The sequence below is a fragment of the Podarcis tiliguerta genome, assembly GCF_965153285.1.
Source record: "Podarcis tiliguerta genome assembly, chromosome: 9".
Taxonomy (NCBI): domain Eukaryota; kingdom Metazoa; phylum Chordata; class Lepidosauria; order Squamata; family Lacertidae; genus Podarcis; species Podarcis tiliguerta.
Window position 1 is genome coordinate 69,778,880 of NC_139542.1, and position 21,867 is coordinate 69,800,746.

General features: G+C 45.1%; 1 protein-coding gene across 4 annotated transcripts in view; it reads left to right on the top strand.

Annotated features, from left to right (window-relative positions):
- The first annotated feature begins 18,545 nt into the window (after nt 1–18,545).
- PROM1 (prominin 1) overlaps nt 18,546–21,867 on the top strand; it is a 108,527-nt gene continuing 105,205 nt past the window's right edge. For 3 of the 4 annotated variants that reach the window (XM_083398879.1, XM_083398877.1, XM_083398878.1), the window contains exon 1: nt 18,546–18,707. The gene's annotated coding sequence lies outside the window, so the exon portion shown is untranslated. The remainder of the gene's footprint in view (nt 18,708–21,867) is intronic. The other variant, XM_083398880.1, reaches the window with a different exon arrangement.

The following is a 21,867-nucleotide window of genomic DNA, read 5'->3' on the forward strand; positions in this document are numbered from 1 at the left end:
AAGGGAGGCGTCAAGGATTACACCCAAACTCTTAACGGAAGGCAATGGCACTAATTGGGCCCCCGCAAGAGAAGGGAGTTGGTCCCTCATCCCCATGCCATCCCAACCCAGCCAGAGGACCTCTGTCTTCGAAGGATTAGATCTATTCAGCTCCAAGTACTCTTCTATCTTCTTCTTTAAAAAAAAAAAAAGTTCCTGTAGTAGAGCAAAGTGAGCTAAAAGTTGGGAGATGTGTAGGAGTTGGGAAGAGGAGGATTTGATTTTCCCAGGGATGATGTTCCTTTGGAAAGGATGCAGCATGTAGAAAGACACAACAAACTATTGTGTGCAGTACAATTCCGATAGCATAACAAGACAATGGGTAAAACTGGTGGGAACTGGAGCCCTACATTATCTGGAAAGCCACATATAATGAATTCCCATCCTCCCACCTTGTGAGAATTTGCCTTGTTTGAACCAAAGCCAGGTTAGTTCTTTGTCACCGTGTTATGTCTCCTTCCTTTTTTTTAAAAAAAATCTTTTTATTAAGTTCATTTTTAAGACAAAACCATTCAAAATAAAAAAAAACAAGAACACACAAACAAACAATAAATACAAAGAGAAAAAAGAGAAAATAAGAAGAAAGAGAAAACAACATATCACAAACAAACCAAGATCAATTCATAGCCACACATTGATTGACTTCCCTTCATCTCAGTTTGGGCTATATAACCACACTACCTTTCTGCGGTATCGTATTTCACCCTCCATCTATACATCGCAAGTTTTATGTTACGCCTACTGTGATTTTGATATTTCCTAAATTTGTTTCTATATATGTTATGAATTTATTCCAATCGTTAATAAATTTTTCACTTTTTTGATGCCTGATTTTTTTGTGTCATCTTTGCTAATTCTATATACTCGAATAATTTGATTTGCCATTTTCTAACCGTTGGGATATTGGGAGTTTTCCAGTTTTGCGCTAGCAATATCCTGGCTGCTACTGTTGAGTATTGGAACATTATTTGGTCTTCTTTTTTGATCTCCTCCTTCCTTTTGACCCATAAAAAGCTTTTCCCCATCTTTACCCAAGAAGTAATTGCAGCATTCCTTGCGGTATCACACAGGAAATACTAATCCATTTGGCCAAAGACAGGTTTGTGTGCTTTTCTGATATGCAAATTCTCTTCAATTTGAGATTAACGAAGAGGGAAAATTCCTCCAATTAGGCTAATAACACATAAATTAGCCGGTAGATATTTTCCCTTTGGAGACCATTTGGATCAAAATAATTGCATAATTCCACAGCCATCAAAGCATTCATAAATCTGGACTATATTTTGTCCTAGCCAATTACAAGGAGTGACATCATCAGATCTTAGAATGCAACTAAGGCAGTATGTATATGAAGGTTAAAGGAGACAGATTAAAAATTAGCTCCTGTAAACCTCTTAGTGCTGTTCAAAAAGCTAATCATGAATGACATTACAGGGCTTCCCGGAATGGACTTGGGAGGCAGACAAACTTGCAAGAAAAGTTTGCAGGGATGACTGATGTTTTAATGAATTTCAAATATTTTGTTGGAAGCTGCCCAGAGTGGCTGGGGAAACCCAGCCAGACGGGCGGGGTATAAATAATAAATTATGATTATATTATTATACCTAAATCCTGTGATATTTTATTTTATAACATGCTAGCACTACTCTGAGCTGTGAAACCAGAAAATTTCCAGTTAATCTAGTCTCTTTCAGAAGTCAGCGTTGTAGGGTTGTTACTGTTCCTAAGTCTCAGCTTCATACTTACAATGTGGGATAGGATCTCTGAGCTATCTTAAAGGACTGTTTCTTATCATTCCCCCCCCCTTTTTTTTTACTGAACTTCCAAGGTTCAATATCACACAGTGGGACCACCCATAAAGAAGGTAACTGATTCTATATAGTGAGAAGTCTTCCCAGACACAGAGAAGTATATTACTGTATTTTCCTGTGTATAAGACTATATTTCCCCCCAATTTTTTAAAGTTTAAAATTGGGGGTCATCTTATACACGGAATGTCGCAATTATTTCTTAATTTGGGGCTCAAAAAATAGGGGTCATCTTATACTGTACATGGGAGTGTATTATACGTGGAAAAATACGGTAGTTTGCAATTTAAAGTCTCGACCCTGCATGTGTTCCTGAATGCATGGCGCCTGACTCCCACTGCCATTGTGCCCGCTGTTCTTGCCCCTTGACCTCCTCATGGAACATCTGAATGGAACACCTGTGTATCTGACAGTTGTGTGTGCATTAGCTATTCCATGCGCATTCAGAAACCAAGCAGTTGAGGTTCCCAGTTGGGTGGAGCAGCCAGGGCTGTCCCAATACATTTTGGCATAAAATGGCGCTCCCCTCCTTGCCAGGGAAGAAAGGGTGAGAGAAGATCTACAACAGGAACAAGGGAGGAATAAATATCTGCATTGGGATTTCTTGCCCCTGTGGATCTTGCTGTCTGAGGCAGTCGCCTCACTTTGCCTCAGGTGTGGGCCGGCCCTGAGAGGAAATTAAATACCTTCATCTGCACGTAAGTTAGCTCCCCCTCCAGATCTTTTGCACAAAGCACGGAGGATCTGGTGGGAGAGTTGATGTTGGCGTGGGGAAAGTAGAAATCACCTCATTTTCTTCTCCATGTGTTCATAAAAATGTGTAGGGGGGATTCTGAAAGGGTCTATGGTAAACTATGAGATGACCCTAAGATAACCCCAAGCTTTTATTTCATTCTAGTGATTGAAAGTCTAGAAAAAAATGAGGCAGGGTTAAGATGAGTGTTTATTAGTTTTCAATTTGTGCAGAATAAGGGTGTTCTTGTGTAAATTTATTTATCTGTTGCAACATTGTAACATCTGGCTAAGTACCAATTAGGATGTAACTTCCTCTAAACTCAGTTATTTTTACTTTCTAACTGGCAGTCTACCCAGGTATGAAATGCAAGGCACATGGGCTATGTTAAGAAAAAAGGGGAGGGGGGAAATGGAGAGGAAGACAGTAATAAAAGCTGTGCCCCCCAGGAACAAGCAGTGAGGCAGCAATTCTATACACATTTGGCTGAAAATAAGTTCCACCTAATTTAATGAGGCTTATGTCTGAGTGGCACTATGGTCTTAACCACTGAGCCTTGGGCTTGCCAATCAGAAGGTCGGCGGTTCGAATCCCCGTGACGGGGTGAGCTCCCGTTGCTCGGTCCCAGCTCCTGCCAACCTAGCAGTTCGAAAGCACATCAAAGTGCAAGTAGATAAATAGGTTCCGCTCCGGCAGGAAGGTAAACGGCGTTTCCATGCACTGCTCTGGTTCACCAGAAGCAGCTTAGCCCTGCTGGCCACTTGACCCAGAAGCTGTATGCGGGCTCCCTCGGCCAGCAAAGTGAGATGAGCGCCGCAACCCGAGAGTCATCCGTGACTGGACTTAACGGTTGGGGGTCCCTTTACCTTTACCTTTATGTCTGAGTTGGCATGTGAAGAATTCTTTTGTCCCTTATTGCCACTGAACAGGAAACAGTCACGGGCCGGGGGGAAACATGAGGAAGCTTATAATTAAGGTTATAGGGGATCTTAATTGAATAAGACTTATTTCTGACTAGTGATACAGCTGAAACTTGAAGCGTATCATTTTTTATGTCAAGCCTAGTAGCTTTCTATTTCTTAAATGTATAACAAGCACTGGCTACAATCCCTGAAGTGTTAATATTTTCATAATACAAATTGAGATTACAAGTAAATTTATATTTTCTATGCCTTTGAACTCTGCATGTGTGTTCTTAGAATTTATCATTGAAATAATATTTACAACTTGCCTACCTGAAGCTACAGTTGGTGAAAATGGCATTTTCGTTTGCTGCTGACCTATTGGCCGTTCTCACCACAATGCTTTTCGTTCCCTGTCGCACTGGTAATGCTACAATGCACACTAAGCTAATGTATTCCATTCAGGGCTCCAGTAGAGAAGTAAAATGCATATTTGGAGAAAGGTCTGTGTTGTGAGACTAGAGAGGGGTTAAACTATGCTGGTTTTGGTATTAGGGAAGGTTGGTAAAATACAGTATGAATTTTAATTGCATGGTGCTTTTATGTATGCGTTCAGGGACAGGTCCTAACCCAATTCTGTTGAACAACAGGGGGGAAACGTGCCTCTGCAAATCACAGTTCAAATTACATACAATTCCTTGAGTTTCTCCAAAGCTTCCCCAGTCCCAGAAGCAAATGTTCTCAAAAGAATGCTCAACTAAAATGCATTACGTTTTGCTGTGTATCAGATTTAGGCAGCTCACTCCAGGAGCCTCACACGGCTGCTGAAGTTAATCATAGAAACTGATGCTCAGAGAGGCCCTGTCAGGTTAATCCTACGATATGTCGGCCAATCTTGAGTTACTTCTTGTATCAGTAAATCTGCTCTGCATGTGCTACAGAGGGAATCCATGGGAGACTTTATCCCCCCGCACTCTTCAAAGATAGTGAATAAATTACTCCAATTGTTTGACTTTATTTATTTATTAGGCTTCTGCCTTCTAAACCTTTGAGGACTTGTTTGTATTTGGCACAATGATGCCTGAATCACATTCTGAGTCCTGTCATGAAATAACATGTAACATAAAGCTACTGCTGCATTAGAGTCCAGGTTTCTTGGTACTTAACCAGGCTTGGGCTTTCCTCTGGGAATGAGGCACAGCAGAGGCTATAATGTCTTTATGGCATATAGTTTAGTTACACATATATACAACCTGAGTCTGCTTATGGAAGGGCTGACAGAAGCAGCATCTCAAAACGCACCAGCTTACTCCATAGTAACAGCACCAGTGTAACAGCACTGCCAGGCATGAAATGTTCAGAGTGAGGAATTAACACTTGATTTTCAAAAGTAGACTTACAGGTTAAGTTTGACATGTCTATCTGTTCTACATCTCTCGGCTACGTCTAGGTTTTCACCCAATGAGGCAATTGTGGACAGAAAAGGTGTTGAGCTTTTCTTTGGCAAAATCGCAAAAAAACAAACAAACCATTTTTGAGCTGTTTTTATGGGGAAACGGCACTACCGACATGGGTTGCCATATGTCTGGATTTTCATAATAATAACAATAATAATAATAATTTATTTTTATTCCCTGCCCATCTGACTGGGTTTCCCCAGCCACTCTGGGTGGCTTCCAACACAATATTAAAATAAAGTAATGCATTAAACGCTTCCCTAAACAGGGCTGCCTTCAGATGTCGTCTAAAAGTCTGGTAGCTATTTTTCTTTTTGACATCCGGTGGGAGGGCGTTCCACAGGGCGGGTGCCACTACTGAGAAGGCCCTCTGCCTGGTTCCCTGTAACTTGGCTTCTCTCAGTGAGGGAACTGCCAGAAGGCACTCGGAACTGGACCTCAGTGTCTGGGCTGGACGATGGGAGTGGAGACGCTCAGCAGGACACTGCTGCCAACTGCAGTATTCCGAATATGTCCAGGAAAATCCAAACAACCCTAGAGGTGGGGGTCAGGAGGTAAAAATGTAAAGGTAAAGGACCCCTGGACAGTTAAGTCCAGTCAAAGGCAAGTATGGGGTGTGGCACTCATCTCATTTTCGGGCCGAAGGAGCCGCTGTTTGTCCACAGGCAGCTTTCCGGGTCATGTGGCCAGCAGGACTAAACCGCTTCTGGTGCAACGGGACACCGTGATGGAAAGCAGAGCGCACAGAAAGGCCGTTTACCTTCCTGCTGCAGCAGTACCTATTTATCTACTTGCACTCGTGTGCTTTCAAACTGCTAGATTGGCGGGAGCTGGGACAGAGCAACGGGAGGTCTCCCAGTTGCAGGGATTCAAACCTCCGACCTCCCAATCGGCAAGCCCAAGAGGCTCAGTGGTTTAGACCACAGCGCCACCCGCGTCCCGGGGGCGGGCGGAGGTGTGGAAGCCATTGCCCCTACACCAGCCTGACTTATCTCTCCCTGCTCCTGCAGCTTCTCCAGCCTTTGACTCTCCTCCTGGGCTACCGGTTCCCTAAGTTCCCTGATCCTTTCTTCCAGTCTCCAACCCCTTTTCTCATCCTACCTATTGCTCAGTATCCAGCCTCCCCCTCCAGCTAATCCCTGACAGCCAGCATCCTTTTTCTGCAGCCTCTCTTGCTCTGCAGGCCACATCCCATCTCAAATGTCCCTCTCTGCTTCCTTGTTACAACACTTTCCACCCACTTCCCGAAACTATCTACAGAGGGTAGGAGGGCTCCATTCATTTAAATTCTAACACCTATTTCCTTTTTCTTTTTAAATTGCATTTTCAAAAACAGGAACAGAGAACATATTTAACCCCCTCCCCTCCCCTCCTCCTGTCCCACTTACAACTTTGGACCAGCATGTGTACATATACCATGGGACACGGGTGGGGCTGTGGGTTAAACCACAGAGTCTAGGACTTGCCGATCAGAAGGTCGGTGGTTCAAATCCCCGCGACGGGGTGAGCTCCCGTTGCTCGGTCCCTGCTCCTGCCAACCTAGCAGTTCGAAAGCATGTCAAAGTGCAAGTAGAGAAATAGGTACTGCTCTGGCGGGAAGGTAAACGAAGTTTCCGTGCGCTGTTCTGGTTCGCCAGAAGAGACTTAGTCATGCTGGCCATATGACCCGGAAGCTGTACACCGGCTCCCTTGGCCAATAAAGTGAGATGAGCACTGGACCCCAGAATCGGCCACAACTGGACCTAATGGTCAGGGGTCCCTTTACCTTACATGTACCATATGACTTCCCTTCCACACTTTTCCTGGTTCCTTTGCTTTTCATCTACTCCGCGTAATCCACATCTTTTTAATCATCCAATTTGTTATCTATTAAATACTCTATTTCAACTCTTCTGGATGTACTCAAGATCTGCTATGTATTTGTCTGTACTGGTTCTTAAAATATTCAATACACATTATCCATTCCTCCTTATATTCCTTATCCTCGTTTTTTCTCTTATCCTATTCATCAGACCAGCCAGTTCAGCATATTCAAACAATTTACACTGCCATTCTTCCTTAATGGGCACTATGCTTGCTCTCCAGCTTTGTGCCAATAAGGTTCTAGCTGCAGCGGTGGGGTATAGTCATAAACTCTTCTGTTTTTTGGGGACCTCTGTCGTTACCATCCCTGAGAGGAAAATCTCAGGTGTTTGGGGGAAAGCGTTTTCAAGTATCTTTTTTAATTCATTATATATAGTTTCCCAATATCCCTTTATTATTTTACAGGACCACCACATGTTGAATGCCTATTTCCTAACAAAATGGAAGGCACGCATTTCTATCATCATTAATTCTGCCCAAATGGGTTTTTTTTATTGATTTAACAAAATGTACATACTGCTTGATTGTAAATGGAATCTGTAAGGTAAGCTGTTTACAAAAGGAAGAAGCCATAACATGCACTTTTTAATTCCCACTCTCGGCTCCTGGATACACCACAAACAGAGGGGAGAAAAGTGTAGCGTGTGAAAAATCAAGATGTCAGGACATGCTGTTTTCAGCAGCAGCCGTGTGTTTTGTGGAATGCCCAGTTTGACCTTCAGAGGCCCTCTGGATTTGTGCAATTTGGATGCTTAAAGGTAAAGGGACCCCTGACCATTAGGTCCAGTCACGGACGACTCTGAGGTTGTGGTGCTCATCTCACTTTATTGGCTGAGGGAGCCAATAAACAGCTTCCGGGTCATGTGGCCAGCATGACTAAGCCGCTTCTGGTGAACCAGAGCAGCACATGGAAACGCCGTTTACCTTCCCGCCGGAGCGGTACCTATTTATCTACTTGCACTTTGACGTGCTTTTGAACTGCTAGGTTGGCATGATGCTTAGGCACAGGGCAAAACCTTCATTGCCAAAGTTGATAAACAAGTCTGAAGCTCTGGAATCTTTCCATGTGGAAACTTCCCAAGCATTCCTCAGGAGCATGGGTAGGCAACCTAAGGCCCGTGGGCCAGATGTGGCCCAATCGCCTTCTCAATCCGGCCCCCGGGCAGTCCAGGAATCAGCGTGTTTTTACATGAGTAGAATGAGTGCTTTTATTTAAAATGCATTTCTGGGTTATTCGTGAGGCCTGCCTGGTGTTTTTACATGAGTAGAATGTGCGCTTTTATTTAAAATGCATCTCTGGGTTATTTGTGGGACATAGGAATTTGTTCATTTCCTCCGAAAAAATATAGTCTGGCCCCTGGCCCACAAGGTCTGAGGGACAGTGTACCGGCCCCCTGCTGAAAAAGTTTGCTGACCCCTGCTCAGGAGGAACCAAATTCATCTGCAAGGCCACCTCAGCTATGTCGTTGAAGGGACACTGCTCAGAGGAGCTTCCCCCCCCCCCCCCATTATTTAAATGCTGCAAATTGTCCTGAGCTCTCTGGAGTCAGGAGGCAGGGCACACATTTGAAAACAAAATAAACCAGACAGGCATAAAGAGACCAGAAGAACTGTCAAATCTGCTTTGAAATACAGTTATATGTTTTTGAGATGTAGGAAAACGAGAATGTCAGGCAGAGGTGCTACTTTGTTTTAAATGGTTTGGCCATTGACGTCCTTATCACTCCTCGCATGAGCATTACGAAATAGGATGGTCCGTTTTTCCATTTGGGTCTTGTTGTTCCTGCAGAAACTAAGTCTAGCCCTGGTTGCTTCCTACATCTCCACTCTTGCATCACAAGAGGACATCCCTGAACTGGGAGGGTTTCATGTCATATGCTGAAGACAGATGCTTGTTTGTTATGGCATGATTGGGCCACCAGGTTGGCACTAATAAGGCTACGTTCTACATTATTGTAATATCCATCCTTTTTCATCTCTTCCAGCTGCCCAGCTAAGAAAAACAGACCTTGTAGAGGACATTGACGTCTGGTTTGCTGCAGATATGTGTGCTCCCCCTTATTTAATTCCTATTTTCTCTGTTTCTGATGTACCAATACGTCAGGATGTCAAATCCTGCCGGTAGAAATAAAAACACAAATTGCCGAAAATCACGAGGGGAGAACAACTCACAATAGCATAGATGTAATCCCTTGTCATTTCACATCTTTATTTAGCTGTGAAGCCTGAAGAACAAGCTGCGGCTTTCACCGAATATGAAAAACAATGAGTATCATTTTAAATCTTCCATGATGAGTTGTCATTTTTATCTTGCCTGGTTCTGAGAGGGCAAAGAGAGCCCAGCCTAAAAACAAGGCCCGTGTAGGATGACACTTCCCAAGGGATTACAAAGTGATATTCAGCTGGGTAAATTTCACTCAACATGAAAGCATTCCTTGCTAGTGTGTGTGTGTGTGTGTGTGTGTTTTGACACAAAGTGGACAAATGAAATGCCTACAGCCAAATGTTCATTTCTCCGTCTGAGGTCAAATGAGAAGCTGATCATTTTTCTTCTGAAAGTTTCCCTTTCCCACCCATTTTGCACTTACTGAATTTTCAGTTTTTAATGAAAAGAAATAGGATTAGAAAGCTGGAGTTGTCCAAATGGAATATACCTATATTCATTCTGCCACTTCAGTTTATTTAGTTTATATATTATTTCGTTTATATTCTGCAGACTCTAGATCAAGGATGCAAGTTCATTCAGATGGTCCGGGGCACATCTGTAAAAATACAATTTAAAGTCATAGGGCATCTAGCACAGCTCATTACAACTTCTACAACAGGCAAAAAAAATCATTGTCTGGTTTATCATGCATGGTGGACATGTAAAAAAGCCAAAAAAATTATTGGATACAAGTTGTCCAATAAGCCTTTAGATTGGCTACCTGGGAATACTGAGGGAGTCTGCATTTTGTCCTTGAGATACAACAGTATCTCAATATTTGCAGTAAGTCAATCATCAATATTTTTGTCAAAATCATACAGTGGTACCTTGGTTTTCAATCCGTTCCGAAAGTCCATTCCAAAACCAAAGCGTTCCAAAACCAAGGCATGCTTTCCCTTAGAAAGTAATGCAAAATGGATTAATCCGTTCCAGACTTTTAAAAACTACCCATAAAACAGCAATTTAACATGAATTTTACTCTATAACAAGACCATTGATCCATAAAATGAAAGCAATAAACAATGTACTGCAGTCACACAATCAATCAATCAATCAATCAATCAGTAGCTGAACTGGGTTCCACAAAGTCACAAAAACAAAAAAAGAGAGCCTCAAAAACAAAAATGCAAAATAAATAGCAAAAACAGACCTCAATGTAACGCTCAAAGAAGAAGAAGAAGAAGAGTTTGGATTTGATATCCCGCCTTTCACTCCCCTTCAGGAGTCTCAAAGCGGCTAACATTCTCCTTTCCCTTCCTCCCCCACAACGAACACTCTGTGAGGTGAGTGGGGCTGAGAGACTTCAGAGAAGTGTGACTGGCCCAAGGTCACCCAGCAGCTGCATGTGGAGGAGCGGAGACGCGAACCCGGTTCCCCAGATTACGAGACTACCGCTCTTAACCACTACACCACACTGGCTGGAAGTGAAACACTCAAATTGGAAGTGAAACACTCAAATCGGAAGTGCAATACTCCAAATGGAGCACGTTCGGCTTCTGAAAAAAGATCGCAAACTGGAACACTTACTTCCTGGTTTGCAGTGTTTGGGTTCCAAGTTGTTTAAGTACCAAGGAGTTTGAGAACCAAGGTACCACTATATAGCAAAATAAAGTATCCAAGAGGCAGTACCAACACAGGAAACCAGCCAAAATATGATAGGTAGGCTGTTTCACCCACATTTTACCCCAGCGTGCAGCTCTGTAATCTCTATTCCCCTCTCACTACATCAGGGCTAACAAACCATGAGCCATCACTGGTGCCCCCTGCCCTACCAAGGGATCCTGACAATGCAGTTATCTCAACAACAGGATGCAGGAGCTTGCTTGTTTTCACAAAATAAAGACGAAAACCTCTAATGCTAGGTGAGTGTTTGTGAGCGGCATTTGTGCTCTCAGCCCAGGTGCGATTCCGCAGCATCCCACCTCTCACCTGGAAGCCAGGTTGGCTCTCTGGAGCAGCACCTCTGTTTCCTGGCCTGTAGGCTGCCACTAAGTCCCCAGCTTTCGTTCCAGAAGCAGACACAAGGGGCTCTGGGTTCGAAAACACCCATTCTGTGTTTTGATGTTTCTGTGTTTGGGCCGTTCTATTTTTGCCTCTCTCCCATGAGTAAAGCTAAATATATCATAGCTGTCAAAGTTTCCCCCTTTTTTAAGGGAAATTCCCTTATTCTGAATAGGATTCCTCGCAAGAAAAGGGAAAAGTTGACAGCTATGAATATATGGATGTCTTAAGCACTCAGATACTATGGCAACCAGTTCACAGAAAAGCCCATGAGGAATCTAATAATTTTGTATTTAGAGCAGTGTCAGGGCAGCATTTGCAGTAAAGAACACATGGAGGTGCATAAGATGAGATGAGATTATATGTTCTGTTTGGAAAATATATGTAAAAACTAATAAAAAATGTGTATTAAAAAGGAAGACGACATGGAGGTAGAGTACAAGCTCACAATGGGAAAAAGCAATGTTCAGTTGATGGGCACTGGTGATGATTTTTATTTTAGCGAGTAAGAACATTTGTGGAAATAATAGCAATGCTACCCTTTGTGCTGGATTACTAAAAAAAACCACACACATAAAAACCCACTGAATTCTAATTTCAAGTTGACACCGTTCCTCAATAGCTTTCAGCTACTGTCCTGAAAATAATTACGCTCAGTCTTTTGTTCCTAATTTGAATCAAGGTTTTCAATGAATGGGTTATTGCTGAGTTTATTCCAATAAATTAACGACAAGCGTTTTAAACATTATTTCTCAGACTCTCAGACAGCTGCAAAATATGCTCCCTAAGGTTCTTTCTGCTCATATTCATTACATGATAAATGCTAGCCCCTGATTCAATGTAATGTAAACCCATGAAATGATTGTGTGAATTGGCATATTCCTGAAATCTTGGAGGTCTGGTTTTTATGAATTATTGACTGAGAATCCAATCCAAAGAACACTTGCTTGGGAGTAAGCCCCAGTCAACTCAGAGGAATTTATTTCTCAGTAATGCACATGGCTGGGCTGTGCAAGTTAGACTCGCACTTAAAGGTAAAGGTAAAGGGACCCCTGACCGTTAGGTCCAGTCGTGGCCGACTCTGGGGTTGTGGCGCTCATCTCGCTTTATTGGCCGAGGGAGCCGGCGTACAGCTTCCGGGTCATGTGGCCAGCATGACTAAGCCGCTTCTGGCGAACCAGAGCAGTGCACGGAAACACCGTTTACCTTCCCACCAGAGCGGTACCTATTTATCTACTTGCACTTTGACGTGCTTTCGAACTGCTAGGTGGGCAGCAGCTGGGACCGAGCAATGGGAGCTCACCCAGTCGCAGGGATTCGAACCACCAACCTGCTGATCAGCAAGTCCTAGGCTCTGTGGTTTAACCCACAGTGTCACCCACGTCCCACCGATTTACACTTACTAGGGTGCAAGTCTAACTGAATGCAGTGAGTCCGAAGCAAACTCAGAACTGCAGTGTAAAAATATTAAAATTGAAGATTTGTGACATTATTTATCCGGAGTATGTCCTCTGCCACAACATCCATCTGTCATGGATGCTTTAGCCGAGATTCCTGCATCACAGGGGATGACTAGAAGACCTTTGAGTCCCCTCTATGATATAAAGGATAAGTTAAGAATCCATCATTCTGTTTCCACAGCAGCCACCCAGATTGTCTACCCCAAGCCCACATGAGCTCAATAGTATTCTCCATTGTTGCTTCACAGTGACTGGTAAAAATTATTTTGGTTTTTTTTTAATAAAGATAATGGACCTTGGTCAAATTTACCAACAACAGTTTTTATTATCCACTTGGTAAAAGAAATACACCAATTACTCAGAAAGTAACCTATATGTATATATAGGTTACAGAAAGTACGCTATATGTATTCCTTAGCCAAAGCCCATGTGAGTTAAAATATTTCGGATTGTGCATCATATCAATGTACATTTTTATTCATAAACTGTTTATAGGGATAATAAGACTGACTTCCCATACAATATAGATAACACTGACCTACCTTATAGTAATTGCACAATGTATGTATAGCACTCTGGACATATAAAAGCAGCATCAAACTATTATTATTATTATTATTATTATTACCCAAACCACATTGTGATCATCCTTTGCCTCAAATGTAAGACCTAGCCTACTCAGATGTAGCACCAGCTCCCTAAAATCACTGTGCATAGATGCATGTATGTAAAGTTTCTCCCTTCCTGACCACTTCCTTGCAAGGGTTTCAGCTGTAGCCTGGATTTTAAATTGAGGTTTGAAGTGGAGTTGAAGAAAGAACCTGATTAGCATTATCCATTGTCAGCATCATGGAGAATTTTGTAGTGGGGAGCGGGTCAGCCAGAGGAGAGGGCTGGCTCAGTATGTCCCTATGGCTTGTTTCCAATTGCAAACCAGGCTATATGTCTGCACTGGGCAGCTGAGTGGATTTATGCAGATTTTGCATGTACAATTACAAGTGCAGGCATGTTCCAGCTTGAGCCACAGTCCGTGCTCCTCAGTTTAGCAATGATTCAGCAGGCAAGAGTTTGCTACTGAATGCTGAAAACTAGTGAAGTTGGGAAAAGGAGCAGGATGTTTCAATACAATGCTATTAAAACTTAACTTGCAACTCAATGTTATACAAAGCATGCTGAAATATTTTGAAATCAATGGTCTTTTCCCCCCAACATTTTTTGTATTGATTTTCCAAGTTTATAACAAACAAAACACACAAATAAAGAAAAAAGACATTACAATACTAAAAAAGGCAACAAAAACAAACATGTAAACACCTAATACTTTAAGACCTAATTTAATTTTCATTGTTAACTGACTTTCTCGTATCCCACCTTTACTGATTTTCATTGAATCACTTTTTAACAGCTCTCCAATATCCTCTTTCTAATCAAATTGACACCTTTAATTTACAATCTTCTTCTCTTTTCATAATTATCTAAATCCATAGTATTTTACAATTCATTCTTACTCTAGTCCTAGGCCCGTTTGATACTTTCAAGTAACTTCTACTTATCGTATGTTACAATATTTGGCTGAATAGTCTTTCAATTTCTTCCGGTCTTCTCGATATTCCTCTTCTTTCTGATCGCGGATTCTTCCAGTCAGGTCGGCTAGCTCCAAAAAGTCTAACATCTTCATCTGTTGAAATCAATGGTCTTAGGGAGGCCTAACCCCACATAGAGTTCAGACTAAGTATGCATTTGCATTTCAGGAAAGGAAAAAAAGGGGGGAAGGATGCCACAAACTCTTCTGGGTATATGTAGTATTTTATTTTTATTTTTAACGCCACTGCTTAAGGTTCAAAGAAGCACCTTTGTATGCTGGCTTTCAGACCTGAGCAACTTATTTCAAAGTAACTCTGTGAAAGCAACTATCACGTTTGGTTTATAAAAAGGACTAGCTGCTCTGATTACCTGTCAAGATTACAGCTGCAAAACTCCCCTGGCTGCTGTTCCCATTTCTAATCATGACTTGAGTTTGGAAATCAGTGTGACTGCCTATAAGGTTGAACAAACAGCCAGGCAGAGACGAGCGACTCGCCTCTTCCTTTTCCTGAGATACCTTTGTGTAAAGGACTGGGAAAGTACGTATTTGTTGCTCCTCATCCACGCTCTGGTTGTTCTGTCCCCTGTTTTTTAAAGCTTGGCTTCCTAACATTTATTGGTGTTTGACTCAGGGTTAATCCTGTGACTGAAGTGTAAAAGAAGGTGTGGCCTTTTAAAATTTTATTTTAAGGGCGCATCGTAGTGGTCTTTGGGAGGTTACAAACATCTTTTGGAAACTATGGTAGTGGCCAGTAAAAAAAAGAGTTTGGTTTTTTAGTACTATTTTTTTAAAGAAATGGCAAATTGCTGCAGGACAGAGGAGTCACCAGAAAACTTTTGACATCACCGTATCACAGCAGGGAACATATAGGAGCAGGCAGTAAAAAAAAAGTTATTAAAATAATAATTTGAGGTGTCTTGGGGGCCAACACAAACCTTTTGGCATTATGACATAACAGAGGTGGGCCCACTGGAACAGAGAGATAGATGATAGATAGAGATAGATAGATAGATAGATAGATAGATAGATAGATAGATGATAGATTGGATTTGTGACCATTATGCTCATTTGCCTTCAGTAGCAGTAAAGCTCTGCTGGATGAAGGGCAATTGGCTCTGGTCTATTTTTGGGAACTCTACAACGTGTTTAAGATTTTCCTCCACACGCGCGGCAGAAAACCCATTCTTCAGGTGTTTTGGAGCATAACTTCCATTGGCCCCAGCCAGTGACTTTGGTCAAAAACACATCTGGGGGCATCAGGTTGGGGAAGGATGCTGCACATGGTTTAGGACTGCATAAGGGCCTAGGGCTTGCCGATCAGAAGGTCGGCGGTTCAAATCCCCACAACAGGGTGAGCTCCTGTTGCTCAGTCCCTGCTCCTGCCAACCTGGCATTTCTAAAGCATGTCAAAGTGCAAGTAGATAAATAGGTACCGCTCCAGCGGGAAGGTAAACAGCGTTTCCGTGCGCTGCTCTGGTTTGCCAGAAGTGGCTTAGTCATGCTGGCCACATGACTTGGAAGCTGCACACCGGCTCCCTCGGCCAATAAAGCAAGATGAGCGCCCCAACCCCAGAGTCATCCGCGACTGGACCTAACGGTCAGGGGTACCTTTACCTTCACCTTTAAAAAGAACAAAGACACATGAAGCTTCTTTTAAAAGTAATAAGAAGTTTACTCACATTCAGTTCACAGCTGGATCCCTGAAGGCAGGCTTTAGCTTGTAGTTACAGAGACAGTGTAGCCTACATCCTTGTAAGGATGGGCCCATGTGCTGCTGGCAGAGAGCCAGCAGTGTAGTCCAAGAGAAGAAAAGGCAGCAAAAGAGGAAGGTAGCTCCGTGACTGGCCTTTTGTGGGGTCTGCAAGGGTCACGCCCACCTACCTGGTCACATGCAGGGAGAGGATGCTCCAGACCAGGTGTAACAGGAAGTTCAACTGGCTGGATCAATATCCTCCTGTCTGCATCCGCTCTAGGCAAACAGGAAGTGATGTACTTGACTGCTTATGTTACATCCCACAAAATCGAGCACTAAAAAGCAGCCCATTGGATCAAGTGGTTTCTGGTGCTTCTGGTGAGATCTCTCAAGAGGTCTGTGGGACCTCGCTGGAACCTGCAGTTGCTTCTCCTCGCTTCTCCCCCTGCCAAGGAAGAAGAGCTGGCAGTGAAATTTGCAGCATTCAAGGGTAAATACGGAACCCAAGGAAGGGCAAGGACGGGAAATCGATGGATAAAGTAATTTATGGTCTATGTTAACATCTGCTCCCCTTCCCAGGTTGAGCACACAATAAATGAACTATTTATTGCCTTTTGCAGTTAGTCACCGTCCTTTGTGTAGATCTCCAGGGGGATCAATGCTCTGAACTGCTCCTTGCTTGCTTTTAAGTTTGCATTCCTGGCTGGGGTTTGGGACTGGACTCCCCAGGGATCCCTTCTGAGCAAACGCACACAGAAGCAGCCTGCCAGGTGCCTTCCCCATCCCCTTGCAACCAGCGACGGACCTACATTTTAGGAGCCCAGAACTGATATGGGACTTCCCTTCACAACCAGCAGCAAGGTCTGGGGAACCCCTGCTATTTCTTTCTATGGGGTTGTTCCACGACAGATCACCACATGTATTTTTTTAAGTAAAAAATTAGCTACTACATCTCAGATTTTGATTAAAATGGCTGCACTGGATTATCTCACATGTCAAAGTCACGTGTGAATAAAAATGTCCCATGCATTATAGTTTTCGAGTTATGAGGATGGATGAAAATTATGGGAAAATAGGGAAATGTAATATACATGCATGAAGGGACGCGGGAGGCGCTGCGGGTTAAACCACAGAGCCTAGGACTTGCTGATCAGAAGGTCGGCGGTTCGAATCCCCATGACAGGGTGAGCTCCCATTGCTCAGTCCCTGCTCCTGCCAACCTAGCAGTTTGAAAGCACGTCAAAGTGCAAGTAGATAAATAGGTACCACTCCGGCGGGAAGGTAAACAGTGTTTTTGTGCGCTGCTCTGGTTTGCCACATGACCCAGAAGCTGTATGCCGGCTCCCTCGGCCAATAAAGTGAGATAAGCGCCACAACCCCAGAGTCGGCCACGACTGGACCTAATGGTCAGGGGTCCCTTTACCTTTTAATATACATGCATGAGGCACTTTTTAAAGCAATTTTTAAAAGCGATATGGCCTAAAATTAATCTGGGGCCCCTCTGGGATTAGAGGCCCTGAAGTTTAAGTTTCTGCCTCTACTTGCAACCCCACGTGCACTTGGGAAATGCCTGTGCTCACCCCCTCCCAAGAGAAGCACATATAGGAGCAAACTGCTAGGGACTAAGGTCCCTTCAGCCCCCCCACTAAAATATTTGAGGTGGCCACCTCCCCCCCCCCAAAAAAATTGATGGGTATTCCCATTCAAATGTCGTGTGTGCACTGCACCATGTGATCCATTATGTGGGGCGGGGCTTACCTGGGTCCCCACAATATTTTATTCAAGTTGGCACCCCTGGCATGGGGGGGCAGGGAGGAGCATCTCCCCCCCCCATTAATAAAAATCAATAACTGAGGTTCTCTCCCACCAACAAAAGGCCTGGTGATGTGAAAAAACACTTAGAATTTGGGTTCGGGGCCTCACAGGGGTCGGCTATGGTTGGAGAAGACGGGTGATTTCCAACCAAGGATTGAAAGAAACAAGCGGTTTTTCAAAAGCACAGATCCTTTATTCGATTGCAACTGGGCAGTGGCGTAGCGTGGGGGGTGCAGGGGGGGCCGGCCGCACCAGGCGCAACATCTGGAGGTTAGGGTTAGGGGGCGTAAATCCACGGGTTAGGGGGCGCAAATCCATGGGTCAGGGGGCACAAATTACTTGCCTTGCCCCGGGTGCTGACAACCCACGCTACGCCACTGCAACTGGGTTCCCCACACAAAGGTGAAAAAGGGTATGAGGGACCCCACCCAAAGCTAAGTTCAGAATACTTGTATACAATTATAAAAATAGAGATAGGGTAAATTGAGGAAATAGAGTAACGGGCATGCAGGGAGGAAAGAAAAATGCTTTATTTGACAATAAGGGGGGGGAATTCGAAGGAGGGGAATAACGGGAGAAGCGAATTAAAAGGAGAGCAGGCTAAAGGCAAAATTGAGGAAAAGGTATATGTCTCTTAGGTTGCCTTCATTTGATTTATTTGGTCTTGGTTTTCAGCTTCTTTAGCTATTTTTCTACATCACTGGCTACGCCCACGACCCCTGGTATGCAACCTGCGCCCGCAGGGGCCCCAATCCCGCTCATTTCCACGAAGCTCCTGCTCCCCACCCAGGAAAGCTGCCCGCTTTGCGCCAGGAATTGCGCCCCGGCCCCCTTGCGCCCCACGGGCTCTAACTTCCAAGCCTGCCCGACTCTCGCTTCCCACCCCTCGAACACCTCAGCTCGACCCACCCGCTTTCCCAGGCGCGCTCCCTGCGCAGGTGGCTCGAGCCCGCAACGCATCGAAGAGGGGCGGGATCGCGCTCAGGCGAGCGCGCGAGCGCGTGGCGGGGAGGCCCGGAGGCGAGCAGATGCCGCGCGCAGGGGGCGGAGAAGCTGCAGTAGCAGCAGCGCGGGCGCGGCAAGAGCGAGTTTTTTACGCGGCTGGAGCCTCGCTCGCGGCGAAGGGGCGGGTGCCTGCGACCCGGGTGAGTAGCCTGCGCCGCGCCCACCCTCCTCTCCGGATTGCGCGCTCGGGTTGGATGGGGGACCCCCCTCTCCATGCCCAAGCACGGGCCGGTCCCGGGGTTCCTAGGGCGGTAGAGCCTCTCCTGGGGAAAAGGGCGCAGTTCTCGGGACTTTGCGCGCATTCCCTCCCCACCCCCAAAGAAAAGCGAAGCTGTGCAGCCCCGAGGCCACATACCGTGGGAAGCCTCGAACTCGGCGGGGCTTACTCCCGAGTAAATGCATGCGAGGCTCGTGCTGCAAAGGCACGCTTCTTCTTGGGAGATGGAAAGAGGCGCAAGAGCGCGCTGCACCCCGAGGCTGCCAGGGCGCTTCCTTTCTTCCAAGGGGCAGCAAAGGGGTCCCGGCAGGAGTTAATTTCCCCGGGCAGGGCGCGCGCCGCTGCTCCGTTTGCTTTAAGGCGAGGATTCCCGCAGGGCTCGCTTGCCCAGGAGGTGCTGCTGCGCCCTTAGGCGGGTTTGCACTGCGCAAGTGGGCGCCGCCGTGGAGGGAAGGACAGGGACCCGGGTGGAAAGCGCCGTGGAGCGGCTCCCGTTTCCCCCTGCAGGCTGAAGCCTCGCGCAGAGCCTACCCTGGGCATTGCGGGAAGAAGAGAGCTGGTCGACAGCGTAACTGACTGGTAGTTCTTCCTTGGCGGCTTTTAAACAGAGGTTGGATGGCCATCTGTCATGGATGCTTTAGTTGAGATTCCTGCATTGCAGGGGGTTGGACTAGATGATCTTTGGGGTCCCTTCCAACTCATAATTTCCTTTCACAGCGCCTTTTGGAGCGCATGGCAAATGTGTGACATTGACTGCCTTTCCGTGCATGCTTAGAAGATTGCTGCAGGTTGTGATCCACCAGCGGTACACGCGCGGTGTTAGAGGAATTCAAAAGGTTGGGACTCGCTGCCTGAGAAGGGTTAGATTTGAGCTGTTGTCACTTAGCACAGGAGTGAAAGGGAGAAGGGAAGGGACTTGGAGATCTGCCCTTTTCTGCTCTGCAAATTGTTGCCTCTAGTGAGCTAGTCAAGAATTTGAATGTGTTTGGGTTTCATAAATTCTCCTAGGTCAAACCCCCCACACAATCAGCCTTTAAATATAAACACAACTTTTCCCTGCCGCTTCCAGATGACCTGTTTACTGAGCATTCCTTCCTGATATGCTGGCAGGGGGATTAGAGGGCAACTGCGGTTTAATGATCATTCACTCTCATTTGTTTGTGGGGAGGTTAAACAGCGTTGCATCCAATCAAGTGCATTCCACTCATTTTCCTTATTGCAAAAAGTTTGATCTTTTGAGGAAGTGGGTTTGTTCCGCAGGACATTCAAATCCGCTTTAATCGCACAACCTGAATTTGCCAGTATGTGATTGAATCTCTCCCGCAAATTGTGACAGTCACACTACTGGGTTCACATCAATTTTTTATCCAGAGACTCTAGAGTGTTGTGCAGCAGGTTGCTTGTGGGAAAGGAATTTCGAAGTTGAGCAATATCCAAGGCTAGTTTAGGTGAGTGTCTTAAATGCCTTACCTGGGGATAAGGTTAGTAGGGTGCTAGTCTGTACATGGAGTAACTTTCAGGAAGCTGTTGTTTTTTTAGATGGAATATTTTCAGTTATGGCTTCCACTCAGATCGCTTTGGCATTGAAAAACTGGGTGTAGGAGCACTGGGTCAATCTGAAATGTTAGTAAGTACGCATGAAGTCGCTTTAGATCATGGGTAGGCAAACTAAGGTCCGGGGGCCGGATCTGGCCCAATCACCTTCTAAATCTGGCCCGCAGACAGTCCAGGAATCAGTGTGTTTTTACATGAGTAGAATGTGTGCTTTTATTTAAAATGCATCTCTGGGTTATTTGCGGGGCATAGGAATTCATTCATCCCCCCCCCCAAAAAAAATAAAGTCCGGCCCCCCACAAGGTCTGAGAGATAGTGGACCGGCCCCCTGCTAATAAAGTTTGCTGACTGCTGCTTTAGATCATATATAGTTCTCTGCAGTAGATTGACACTGTTTCAGCGCCACTATTACAGGGTAGGAGGACTGCATTTGGAATACAGTGCTACCTTGTGTTACATACGCTTCAGGTTACAGACTCCGCTAACCTAGAAATAGTGCTTCGGGTTAAGAACTTTGCTTCAGGATGAGTACAGAAATCGTGCTCCGGCAGCGCAGAGGCAGCAGGAGGCCCCATTAGCTAAAGTGGTGCTTCAGGTTAAGAACAGTTTCAGGTTAAGTACCGACCTCCAGAACGAATTAAGTACTTAACCCGAGGTACTGCTGTACTGCTTGCTTTACAGGAGCTGCCAGCCACCCCTAGCTCTATGTGGGATGTGCATGTCTACCATATTCACAAATACGGTAAAGCTCTTGGGAGCTGACATGAACTGGTTAATGCATAATGGGCAGCTACATATATTGCTTTTCCTTGGCACCAAAGAAGACTCTCCCACCCTTATCACCTACTCTGTGTGCAGGTGTGTGGTGTCCCTTCTGATCTTGGTGGAAAGAGTGAAGAGATAAGCCTCTTCATTCCTTGGTGCTGCCTGCAGAGTGAGAGTTAGCCTTCCTCGCCCTTGTTAGCAGTTACGAAAAGGTAGATAGGCAGTTGCCTGCTCCTTAAGCTTATGCCTTTTTGGCTCTTAGAAGATGGACCCAGTGTATAGGTTAGCCACTGTAGCATCTATTTTCTATTCTCTGTCTATTCCAGCTGCCTAATTAATCACACCAGGGGTCAAATCTGGGGCCTAGGGCTTGCAAATATGTGCTAACCCACTGAGCTATGGTCTCTCCTGAGTACCTAAGTACAGGAGGGACGCGGGTGGCGCTGTGGGTTAAACCACAGAGTCTAGAGCTTGCTGATCAGAAGGTTGTCGGTTCGAATCCCCACAACGGGGTGAGCTTGGTCCCACCTCCTGCCCACCTAGCAGTTCAAAAGCACGTCAAAGTAGATAGATAGTTACCGTTGTGGCGGGAAGGTAAACGGCGTGTGCTGCTCTGGTTTGCCAGAAGCGGCTTAGTCATGCTGGCCACATGACCCGGAAGCTGTACGCCGGCTCCCTCGGCCAATAAAGCGAGATGAGCACCGCAACCCCAGAGTCAGGCACGACTGGACTTAACGGTCAGGGAACCCTTTACCTAAGTACCG